At 35.4% G+C, this 13,234-nt stretch overlaps 1 protein-coding gene across 1 annotated transcript in view; it reads right to left on the reverse strand.

Annotated features, from left to right (window-relative positions):
* VPS13C (vacuolar protein sorting 13 homolog C) overlaps positions 1-13,234 on the reverse strand; it is a 6,956,796-nt gene that overhangs the window by 4,198,981 nt on the left and 2,744,581 nt on the right. The window lies entirely within an intron of this gene.

Below are 13,234 nucleotides of genomic sequence, written 5' to 3' on the forward strand. Positions count from 1 at the left end.
ACATTCTGGGGAAAGAATTGCAGATATGTAAATATTCATGGTAATTTTTACAACATATGAATGATTTTCAAATCGACCAGAATGACATCTTGGTGACGATAGATGTATGTGATCTCTATACAGTAATCCCACAAATGATAGGGTTAGAATGGGTTAATGAGATACTTCTTTACCATAAAGTGCACGAGACAATCAACCTTATTATGTAATTATTAGAAATGGTGTTGAGTAATAATTTTGTTACCTTTGATAAGAAATATTATCTGCAGAAAAAAGGCATCACCATGGGGTCACCTTGTGGGGGAGCATACGCAAACATGGTGATGGCCTATTGGGGGAGGAATTTTATATTCAGTTCCAAGTATAATGAATGTTAAAGTCTTATCACAGATTTCAGGATATCAGTATTATATGGACTGGGGCACAAGAATTATTGAATTAATTTTTTATATACATTAATGGCACAACTGAATTTCTGCAGTTTATTTGGGATAATGTTGAATATATGAATTACTTGGATGTCCACTTAAAGACAGTTAATGAGATGTACAAAGCTGTAATCCATAGAAAAGAAACTTATTCCAATTGCTTCTTACATTATAGTAGTTCACATCTGGAGCACCAAAAAAGATCTGTTGTCAAAGGGCAACTTGTTACGGCAGCCCGGATGGTGACAAAATATAAGTTTATGGATGAATGCTTTACTTTGCGTACTATGTTTATCAACAGGGAATATCCTAGTAACTTTGTAGATGCATTAATTCAAGAAGTAGCTAGTAAAAGATTGAATGGCCACTTCAAACCCATCTTGGATAAGCCCAAGAATATTTGTGATGTCATCAGTCCAAACCACAATAATGTATTTAATGTACAGTATGAGCAAAACTGTGGATTACAAATTAAGTCCAATTTTTCTAAAGCTCTGGTTATCATTTATACTCAGGACCATAATATAATAATAAATGTATTTGTGAAAAATTGGCCTATTTTTAACAGAAGACCCTTATATTAGGGGTCACATGAATGAAAAACCTAAAATTGTGCATCAGAAAGGCAAGAGTTTTAAAGACATTTTTAAACAAGTTACTCATATGCCTGTCCAGTTAAATCTAGGTATGACAAGATGTAAGGCATGTCATTGGTGCCATAAAGTGAATATTGGTGACAATTTTGGCCTTGGAAATGAGATTTTTTGAAAGGTAAATACAACTGCAATTCGAATGCAGTTGTTTATTTAGCTGTGTGCAATTCATGTCCAGTATTTTATATTGGAAAAAGAGAGACGTTTGGCTCAGAGAATATATGAACATGAATATGCTATAAAGAAAAATAACAAAACGCTTTAGCGAAGCACATTTGTGAATTTAATAGTCACCATTTTTCCTTTATGGCCATTGACCATGTGAACATTGAAGACAAGTAACCATGGGGCGTGCATTTAAAGCAGATGTGTCCAACCTGCGGCCCTCAATTTTCAAGGAATGTCTGGTGTCTCCTCCAAGCTCACAAAGAGTGGGGAACAAATGGGTGGCAATTAGCTAAGTGTAGAAGGTTGTACTTTTTATCAGAACATTATGTTATAATTCCCTGTAAATTTTGTTAATAAATCAAAGGGATTGACATATGAATTATTTGGGCATGCTTAAAGTCCAGTTGCTGCATTACAGTTTCCATTATGGTTGGTAGTATGACTTTTGCTCAGAGGAATGGAGTACATCAGAATATATATTTATTTTATGATGACATTGCTTCAGAAATAAAAAAAAAGCTTATTTTACTAAAGGAAGTTTTATATTGTTGGATTTATGCTTGCGCTTCCTACCAAATTTAGACTTAAGCAGTGACCCACACTACATGAAGATACAATTGTGTATGTGTCTTTATATTTGAAGTCACCAACATAAAGTACATTCTGTAGTGAGAGTTCTGGCATATTTTCATGTGAAATTTGTTAGAACATTTCAAGAGTTAGAAATTTGGTCCTCTATGACTAGGTATTGCTAATATTACTACATACACATTGGTTACTGTTTTTTTCATATTAATTTCATAATTTTTAGGCGGACAACTAAGTATATTTCAGAATCCTATTAGAGTGTCTTCAGAAATCATATCTAAAATAATAGCAGTTCCTCAGACTATATGATTTTTACTGTCATTTTAAATGTATAGCATATGGTTATTTTACTTGTTCAGGAAGACATTTACATATTTGAGAATATGCAGCCTGTTTTTCTAGATTCTGTTATCTCATGCAGTGGGCTGTATAAAGCTGAATATTCGGTTGTTTGTCCTGATAATTTTATAATGATACCAGGAAGAGTGCTGTAGGGATACTGACATTTGTAGACAGCGTCATATCTAGGCCGGTATGGTAAGATATTGAGAGACTACCTCCATAAAACTTTCAGTATAAAAAAAAAATCTTACCAATGACAAATACCTTGTGTTGCTGTAACATTGGGTCTAAAAAAAAGATGCATTTCTGTACAGACGTGAATACTGTAGTATAAAAATTGTCATTTAATTTTATTTTATAATTAAAATTCAAGATGCACATTTCCTTTGCCTTTGGAACTGAGAGCACAGACTATAAGTTTTATTATAGATAATTATTCCAGTACCATGCCTTGAAAATGTTCTGAGACTATAGTGAACTTTTTGGAAATATAGCCATTTATGTACAGGAAATAGAAATGGCCAAACAGAAAGCAGTTAGTATTTGGAGGTTTAAAGATAATTGATTCCACGTCATATTCTTGTGATAATGGTACTGATACAGTTTATTATGCCCAGACAAATAAATAATACCAATGCAGATCTCTTGAGTTTTGCTGATCACTCTGGTCTTCATACTATCTAACAAATCTGCATCTTAGAACAGACATCATGACTGCAGAGAATAGCAATATGAAAAATCTTTGCTATATAGATACTTTTTGGGCATCCACTGCTGACTTTAGATCCGCAATGTCTGAGATACTTAATGATGCCCATGATGTTGGAAGCTTACCTTGGATTTGTCCCCTCCGCAATAAGTGCATCACTCCAAATGAAAAGGTTTCTCAGCCCAAAGGCCTAGTAATATCCAAGTTCAAGCAGTGGACAGGGCATGCACAGGTGCAATAACTGTCCAGCTGAGTTTTTTCTGTGTGTCCCTACTCACCCCCGGTATACTTGTATGCTATACATCACATGGTGGTTTCACAGGGGTGTCATGGGGACCACCTCCTCATATAATGATATGCCCTGTATTATGCCCAGCCATCTAGCAACTTGATTGATGACTGTTATCATAGCTATAGCATCACCACCAGGTCTTATGTATTGGGTGTGCCCCTGAACATGTTCTCACATTCTGCTCCCTCCAAAAAAGAGCAGCCTTGTACCTCATCAATCCTCTTTCCACATCATTGGCTCCTCCAGAACCTGGGTGATAATCTACCTAGGCTGTCTGTGTTTCAGTCAGAACTTCTTCTCTATGTGCCATAAAACATCTTTAAGAAACAAGCAAAATCAAGAGGTATGATCTCATAAAAAATGGAAGGGTTCCATACCTGTTTATTTGTGTATATATATATATATATATAAAAAATCTATTAACTAAGATGTTAGAGTTAACGGTTAGATTAAGAACTAGAACTTGAAGTCAAATATTAGGCATTTATTACATTTATTCATTGTTCGAATGCACCTACAGTGCAGCCAGAAGGTCTACTTTGGTCGCCCGTGGCAGCAAAATAGTTAACTATACGATATATTTTATATGCGTCCCCAAGAAAATTTCTGTTCACTCAATGTGGCCCTGGCAAGCCAAAAGGTTGGACACCCTGGATTTGCAGCTTAAAGAATTAAAATGGCAAATCAGAGTACAGGCAGACAATTGGTCTGGAATTAATGAGCGTAGCTCTATAGCATCAGTTTTAAAACTGAAAGCCCTGCAAAGAAAGAAAATAAACTGATCTGGTTGCATTTATGTATTTATATGCATTTTATACATATAAAATGTTATTTATTTTTTATGTATATATGTATATATGTTATTTTATTTATTTATATATATGGCATATATTTTATATAGTTATATTTATGGTGCAATCTTTTGAGCATTTGTAATGAATATTTTTACATATTTATTCTTGTATTTATCATACATTAGGCTATTATACAGGCATGTCAATCATAAGAAGGGTCCAATGAAAGATGTAACAATTTTAACACGTCTAATGAAGTTTAACCTAGTTTTAAACGAAAGCGCTGTGTTTTATTTTGTTGTTAAAGCGTTTCTGCATCAACTGCTGGGATCGTGTTTCATAGCTGTGGAGGCAGAGTTGCATTGGCTTTTTCATTTAGTTTTTCTTCATACAAATTTATTTAAGCTTTTGTAATGCACAATACAACTTTTCATCTGTGTGAAACAGACTTCACAGAATCGAGAATACACACAACAAATGCTTTTAAATGATCCTCCCCAACCTAAAATATCTGTAAATCATGTCTTAAAGATATAACACACAAATAAAATGTTCTAAAGGTATTGTATATATTAAAAATCAACAATGCTAAACATATAAAATTCAGCTTAGTTTAAATAACCAACCAATTATATTTTTATTTTAAAATACAACAAAAAAATGTTTTATTCCTAAAAACACAATGCTAATATTTATTAGTCCTTTGTTTAGCACTGGTACTAGGGACAAGTTGTCTTTAAGCCCCGGGTAGTGTGTGGCATCCAAATTTACTTGCCACCACAACCCCCTGACCTGTAGATGATCATTCTATGCCCCCCTTGGATTAGGTGAGACATTCTCTAATATACAAAAAACCCCTAGAACAATTAATGGAGTTTCTTTATAAAGTGTTAAAGTTTTTTTTTTTTTTCTATTTCATACCCATGCTCATAAATTCGCTTTTTTAAAGACACCTCCTGTTTTTCCTGACATAAAAAGCTGGGCATATACTACAGGTAGTTAAAAGAGACTACTCCTTTACTAGTGCAGTTTCCATATTCTAGGGTATATAGTTGTCTTTGCTGCACCTTTTCAAGTAAACAAATAGTTATTCTATAATATGTTTACACTGTTCATACCCTTGTATCCCTTACTACCTGTATTGTTTTTCAAACTTTTGTTGGGAAAAGGTTTAACAGATGTGAGGCCCAAAAATACATATACATCTTCAAGAAATATTGGTGGAGATGGAGAGAATATTGTAGGTGAACACATGACAGAGAATTTACAAGGGCCTTTGTTCCAGAATATATTGCAGGGTCCACTACTATTAAAAATACTGTTGAAAAATATTGGGGGCGCTTGACATCCGATGAAAAAGTGAAAGTTGTGGGGAATAGACCTCTATTCACCTATAAAAGGGCCCCTAATTTAAAGAATATTTTGGAGAAGGGAAAGTGTTAATGCTTTTACATGTCAGAAAAGAAAGATTTTATTTATTACTGACATTTGATTATCAGGAAAGTCTGACTTGTTAGAAGTCCATCTTCAGTATGGCCTGGAAAGAAAGGCTCCAAATTACTACAAAACATTTTAACAACATTTTTACAATCTTCAAGAATAAAACAAAAACATATGCAGTTTAAGTAATTATAACAAATTAAGCATAATATAAAAACATTAGTTAAGAATTGATACACGGTATATGACAATCATTTAACATTTACAGAAATTTTAGACAGTTTGTAGAGAAATTAAAGGTAAGTTAGTCTAATAAAAACGGGATTTGCAGGTTTATGGTATATTTAGAGAAAAAAACAGGGAAGAGAATTATATAGTACTAAGGAAGTAAGTGAAGAAGGGAGAATAAGGAGGTATAAGGAATGAGAAGGTACTTGTTCACATTTAGGGATGCAGTTTATCCTGGTTTTGAGAAAGAAAAGAGCCAGTTTTTAGCTAGAAAGTGCTTTTGAAAACCTAGAAGGGAGGGTATAGACCTGATGGATACAGGTAAGGACTTCCAGGGTTTAACAACCTTATACGAGTACAAACAATGCCTAGCAAATTTGCTAAGTTTGTCGACAAACAGGAGTTCTTGGTCACTGGATCATAATGACAGAATGGCAACATAGTTGTGTATAAAGTTTTTTAGTGTTGGACAAACAGATGGACAATGGATAAATTTATATACGTGGTAAAAAGTTGTGTTAATGTTAGTTGGTGTGGCAAGTTCAGTGCTATGCAGTATTGGGTTCTGAAAGAGTATGTGCTGCAAATTTAGCAACTTTGATATAGCATTGTTCAAGGTTTAAGTTTTATGAAGCCTGGAAATTAGTAAGGACAGGAGCTGCATAAAGAAGAGTGGGGATGACATAGATGAGTCAGTAAGACAGTTTTTGGCGCTGTAAAGCATCCTTAGGTTTTGATGAATTTTTCTTATGCCACTTTGCATATGCAGGCCTAATGTAAGATCACTATCATCCACTACCACACCCCTAATAGTTTGCTATGAGAAGTGATTTTAATAGTTGTATTAGTGAGAGAGAGGACTTTAAATTTATTTATTTTTTTTCAAGAGGGGGATTTGGGGGGGGGGGCAGAAATTTGTTCTTTTTTGGGTTGAGCATAAGTTGAGTTACGAAGCCATACTTATGTGGCTGTTAAAGCTTCCAGATTAATTTTTTGGAGGTATAACATGTCAGATATGCAAAAGTGTGGAATAATCTGCACAATGTATTAGGGTGGCTTGCTGTGTGGAAGTTTAGAGGGTGCTGGTAAAAATGTTAGGGAGACCAAGGACAGAGCCTTGTGGTACATCGCTGGTGACTGGGAGCTAAGGAGAGAGTATGGAGTGCCATTTTTACTGACCGATACCTACTGGACAAGTAGCTTTTGAACCACAGGAAGGTGGGATGAGAAAGACCTAGTGAGGATATTTGAAGTGATGTTTGCTGTGACAAAGTTTGTCCCAGATTTTAGACGAGTCTGCAAATAAGGAAGAGACTAGCTTGCCATTATTTCTAGCTTTGACAGTATTCTACATAGGTTAGAAAGGCAGTATTAGTACTACAGGAAGGACGGAAGCCATGTTGTGTAGGGGACAGCAGTTCTTCCTGCAAGAGACAACCTGGCAATTGTTTTTTAATACATTTTTCTAGTAATGTAGGGAAGGTTAGATTAGAGCAACAAACTCAAGGCTTTCATCTATTAGCACACAGGCCTTTTAAACTGCACTGCCCCATTTACTTATCTCTCTCAGCAGATTTGCGGCTGATAAAGTTCTTTTACTGACTGTTTTTTTTCTCTGTTTCTTTACCAAGTTTTCAACCAGCTTCGTTTGACCTCCACCTACTCCCTCTTATTCTACATTTATACTTCCATAGCATCACCCACATATTCCGCAAACTGACATCATCAGTCCCCTCCGAAAGAAAAACAATCAGTAGAATTGCTTCCAGTATTAACACACACAGTAGTTTATCACCTAAGACTCTCTCTCAAACTGTCATAATCCTTTCCCCTATAACTATCAAATTACATTTGTACAACCAACCCAGTACCCTCCAAATATACAAAGATGAAACCAAAGTTAAAGAAAAATGCCCCTATTTCAGATTATTCTACTTTCCTCCTCCCTCTACTAGCCTTCATCACCAATCATTAAAACTACCTCCTTGAAATACTTAAGACTTCAATCAATCCTCACAAAGAATATCATCATCTATCCAGCCTGTCTTTCGTCATAACACCTTATATCTCTACAAAAACAATATCTGATTTCTCTATAAACATCTCAAAACTAAGTATCCAAATTTATGATTAAATACCAGACCAAGACCAAAACATAACTGGCTACACTCTTCCCTCTGTAAAATATCAGTTCAAAAAATTAGTGGAGATATTCACCGCAACTCAGGTCCTACTGTTTATAAAACCATCACATCCATCCCCAAAAGAAATCGGTCACCCAATACATCTCAACAAAAGGCCAAACCCAGCTTACTAAATGTGAACCTAAGAAGTATGTGTAATAAAATCCATGACATACATGCTTATCTTGCCACACAGACTCCTGATGTAGTCATAGCTGCCGAAACCTGGTTAAAAAAGAAATAAAGGATAATGAGACCCCCCCCCAAAGATACAATACACTCAGGCATGACAAACAAGACAACATGCAGGTGGTGGAGCCATCTACAAAAATTCCCTAACCATCACCTTACTTCCACAGGAAATACCCAAATTTAACCATGCTAAAATTCAACAATAGGAAAACTATATGTTTAACAGCAATTTATATACCACCAGGGAATAACATTGATACTGTGAAAGTATCCTGTATTGGCTATCCCAACAAATTAACTATGAAGCTATAATACTTGGAGACTTAAATGTAGACTCGACTCATAAAATCCACTACCCACACCCAATCCATAAACTTATTCACCTTCTGAAAATTAATAACCGCACTTACTAGAATTAAAATAACTTCAGGAATAATGGATCCTTACAAACACACCAAACAAATTGACAAAAGAAGGCCGTCTCTCCGGTAGTTTAATGACCAAATAGCAACATATGCTATTAGAACTCACCATAACTAAGATAAACATATTATATATAATCAAATATTAAATACAATCAATTTCAACAAAGATATTTTCAATGAAACACTAAAACAATATTACTTGAACGTACTTAGAACAATGCCATTAGATACTGCTGTAGACCAATTTAAGATATTTGTGCAGATCTTAAACGAGAACTGGATTCTTTTAAATGCTCAACTTCTCTGTCCTTTTTCTACCAATTTGCTGTCCCTGTTGTGAATAAACAGTACAGCATTTAAAATATTTTAAACTTTTTCTCTCCACTAGAATAGTTACTGTACTGTGGTGATTTCTCTTTCAAAAAAAATGTATCCTACCCTGGAAGAGCTTGCTGCACTCTCCAATGGATTGATGTTATCAAAGCCAATGAATCCAGGTAGTTTTCTGGCCAATTCCCTCCCCAAACTGACATCACCACGACCATTCTAAAAACCTAGCAGGGCTATGATGTCACAGCTCCCTGGTCCTTACCCTACACATACAGAAAGTAAAGGCTAGAACTTAACTGTATACTTTTTTAATGTTTACTTGCTGTACTAGTATATAGCACCTCCTCCTTCATTTCTACTGCACTTTAACAACTTCTATATTGCATATTCTGTAACAACAACTGTGGAGCTTTTCTCCCCGGGCCTCTGCTGAAAATGGGATTCATGCCCAGTTGGACTCTCCCAGTAATCAAATGTAAAATAAATAAATAAATGTACTGTGTACACTACTGCAGTAACGTCACTTACCCACCCATATGAAGTTAATATACACTGGTCAGAGGCACATGAGGATAGGCAAAAGGGCAGAAGTTGACAGCTGGGCTCATCACTGGTGGTTACTGTTGGGGAAATAAATTTCGATAGGAAGGCTGCTCATCTTTCTTGCTTTCAAAATACTGATGCTAACCCTCTGAAAATGCTTTTATATTGTTTGTTTTCTTCAGCATAACTAAGATTTAAACAGAAAATACTTACTTCTGTTTAGTAAGGCACCTGAATACTGATCCTTAACTTCAAGGAAAAGCTGGATAACGTGAGTTTCAAGCCAAGTATGGCCAAGGGAGACAGCTGCCCTAAAACCATCAACAACATTTAACTAAAGGATACCACCTGCTCTACTGTTATATTCCTTTTAATGGAAGGATCCTTCATTTCTTTAAAAATCATTCATTTGTTTAATAATTTCCACTGGTAATGTATAATAATTTAGAAATTAACAATCCTACTTCACAGCAACAGATTTTTCTTTTTTTTTCTCTCTTGTAGAAGATTCATTTAATCCTGTTTCCAAATATATCAAATTCTGCTTTGTCATCTAGAGCAGTGCTGTAAGCTACAATCCTTTAGGATCTCTTAATTGTAGCTAGCTCTGTGGAGGCTGGCTCTGACAAAAAACTACAGAATTTATGTATAAGAAATTAGTGTTGTGAAACCCTGTACAATATGCTGCATTCAAATAAAGGAATAACTGAAGGGACAGCAAGTTAAAAGAAACACATCCTGAGAGAGCCAGAGGAAGGCTGCCGTCATCCCCAAAACCAATGTCAAGTTCATTGGGAGACTCCGTTTAGTTATAACCAGAAAGAAACTAAACACCCCCTCAATCCTCCTCAAAATTAGATAAGAGAAAAGAAGCTCCCTTAATTTTCTGTTACAGGAAACATCAGAGGGGAATGGTTTAGATGCTGCTAAAACCTGGGAAGTTTGTTGCAGAAATGAAATATTCCCGTACAAACATTCTATAATTAAATATAGGAATACTAGCATGTGTGGAAACAAGAAAATCCCCAATTTCCCCGGCTCATAGATCAAAAAACGGGATATCTATTTCCTGAAACAAAGTCAGGGCAGGACTAGGCATTTGAGAATAATATCTGAAAGCCATGGGCATCTGCATAAAGTGTAAGTAGCTCCCAAGAGGTGGAATGTTCATGAAACCGAATCCCAAATGAAAGTAGCTTCTGTCACACCGCACTTTATTTACTAATTTATTTATTTTTACATTTATCAGGAGTGCCTGACTGGGCCAGAAGCCCATTTTCATCAGAGGCCCAGGGAGAAAAGTTCCAATAGTTACCACAAAACATTATACTTAGACACATAGTACATTACAGGTTATTATATATTTAGTCCATAACAAAGAAATGCATCACATGTACAAAAACAGCACACATTATACATTCATTATTAAGCAGAGACATGAAAACGGTACATAAAATAACAGATGAAAAAGCCATTTAAATGTAGATTAAAACAAAAATAATTCATAAGTATACCAAGATGTAACTGGGAAAATTAGATTGAGTAAGAAGTTACAGATCAGACATTTAGTAAATACTTGTACATTACCAGGAGTAAAATCTGAGAGATTTGTGTTTAGGAAAGATGTTAAGGAGAGGTGTAAGGCTCAGAAACAAGAAACAGGACTAGTTACTAGTAATGGAATGGAGATATAAAGAGTCAGTAGTGAGTCATACTGGGGTAGTGCAGGAGCAGATACAATTTTTAGTTAGGTGTTCCTTGAAGAGAAGGCTGAACTTAGGAGGGTTAGTGGTTTTGAGTACGTCTTGAGTGATAAAGTTCCAGATCTTTGAAATTTGTCTGTAAAACAGGGAATACCTGAAACTACTGTCAGGTTTAGCCACTTTTAGAAACAGTTTTTCAGATTAACACAATGCCCTACTGTTATGGTAAGGCTGAACCAAGTTTCTGAAGGCAGGGCAGTTTTCAGGTTGGTGGACAGTGGAGTGGGTGATAGAAAGCTGGTTGAGAGATTAAAAGATTTGGCAGTTCGATCCAATTTAGTTTCTGGAGTGCTGATCAATGGTGTGATCTATTTGAGTGGTTAGTAGCAAACCTAGCTATTTTATTTTAGCACGCCTCCAGTTTAAGGTCTGATTCCCTAATGTTTGGAAAAATTTGAGGCGCATACAGAGTTGGTAGTAGATGTGTCCTGATGGCTGACACCTTAGCGCAGAGGCGGCTTTCTGGCACTAGTAAAAGTCCTTTCCTCAGCTGCCCTTCTTACAGCCATCTAGTGAAACTCCTGAAGCAGTGAGATGATGGAACAGGTAACCCAGATCAATTATTCTTCTCTGGAGTCAATAGAATGACAGAAAAGGGTGACCCCGATCAATTATGCTCTTCTATAGGGGGCAAACAAGTCCTTATAACCAGACAGGTATAAACAGGTTCACGTGGCATGTCAACTCTGAGCTTCTTGGTCACAGAGTCACCTGCCTCAGGGAAACACCAGAGGAAATTCAGTCACTTAAATTTTTACTTTATGACCAGAATACTCTGTTCTTTTTATATTAAAAAAATGGTTTTACTTTTAATTCCAGAATGAAAAGAAGTAAGAGAAGGATAAATCAAGCACAACAATTTCCTCTCCCCTAAAAACAGCTGTGAAGTTTCTGCCCTCTTAGAAAAAGTTTCCTTACCAGAAACATTCATAATTCAAATGTTGCAACCCTGGCTCATACAAAGGCACTTTAGATGACAATCTTTTCTGGTTATCTGACACTCATAAGTGGATCTGGTGACAAACTTCTCTTGGGACATCTTGAGATAGAAAATACTCATAACTTTTAATTACACAATAAAGAACAGCAAAAAACAAACCAGCACATGATGCAAGTTAAACAATTCTGAGCAGTGTCAAAGACAGATTCAGATGTCATGTAACAGTCAGTCACAGATGGACATAGACAGCTGGAATATCGACCATTCAGTTCACTTATACGAGCAAAAAAAATCACAGTAGGAGGAACAGTCACTCTCCTTTTATTTCCAGTCTCTCTGTAAAGGCTGTGGGATAAAACTATAGCCAAACAGCCAAAACTATTTCAGCATATGAGAACACTCAAACCTTGTGACCAACTTCCTTCTGGTTGAATTTCAATCAAATAATGCAAGAAACAAACTTAAAATAAAATCCAATGATCCTTTTACAATTCAGTTTTCTGTAATAACTGAAAAATAACTTATTTTGTTCATCATTTGAAAAAAGGTTTAGTTTTCTTTGTTTTGGACTGTTAAACATGACATAAAAGGTGGGGGAATACTACACATCTCTAAGATTAGCTTGTTTTTTCAGTAACAGGTGAGGATAATGAAAATTTCTTAGATTATGTTTTATTCTTTAGTATGAGGTAGGGATATTAAAATGCTCTTAGATTAGTTTTTATTGGTAAAATTATGAATCTTCCTTAAAAAGAAACATTGGGAAGTGTGTAGATATCTTTTAATATAAATGTTGAACTTTGACAAGTTGTTCAGCAAATTAGGTATGATTTTATTTTTATAAGAGCAGTGGCTCTTAACACGATCCTTGTCAATTGCTACTCATTACCTACCATGAGGTAAAGTCGTTGTCACATGTGAATATAGTAGCAATAAATGGATCATGGCCCTCATCAAAAAGAAATATTTCTGTCACCAAACTCATCTCTTTCAAAAAATGCACCCATTTTTTGCAATGTACTGTGATCTCAGAGTTGGTAGAGTTAATTAAGAGAGGGCTTGCCCCCCTGCAAAAACATTAAAAAATATACATGTTTTACATCTTGTTTTTTTAATGCTCAACATTTCAAAACTTTGATCATATCATCTCAGTCATAAGAATTTCGAAGTTTCGGAACTTCAATAATTTAACATAGATCTGGGTAGGGAGGCTTCC

This window comes from Protopterus annectens, chromosome 7.part0 (genome assembly GCF_019279795.1).
Source record: "Protopterus annectens isolate FY-2018-M chromosome 7.part0, PAN1.0, whole genome shotgun sequence".
NCBI classification, from domain to species: Eukaryota; Metazoa; Chordata; order Ceratodontiformes; family Protopteridae; genus Protopterus; species Protopterus annectens.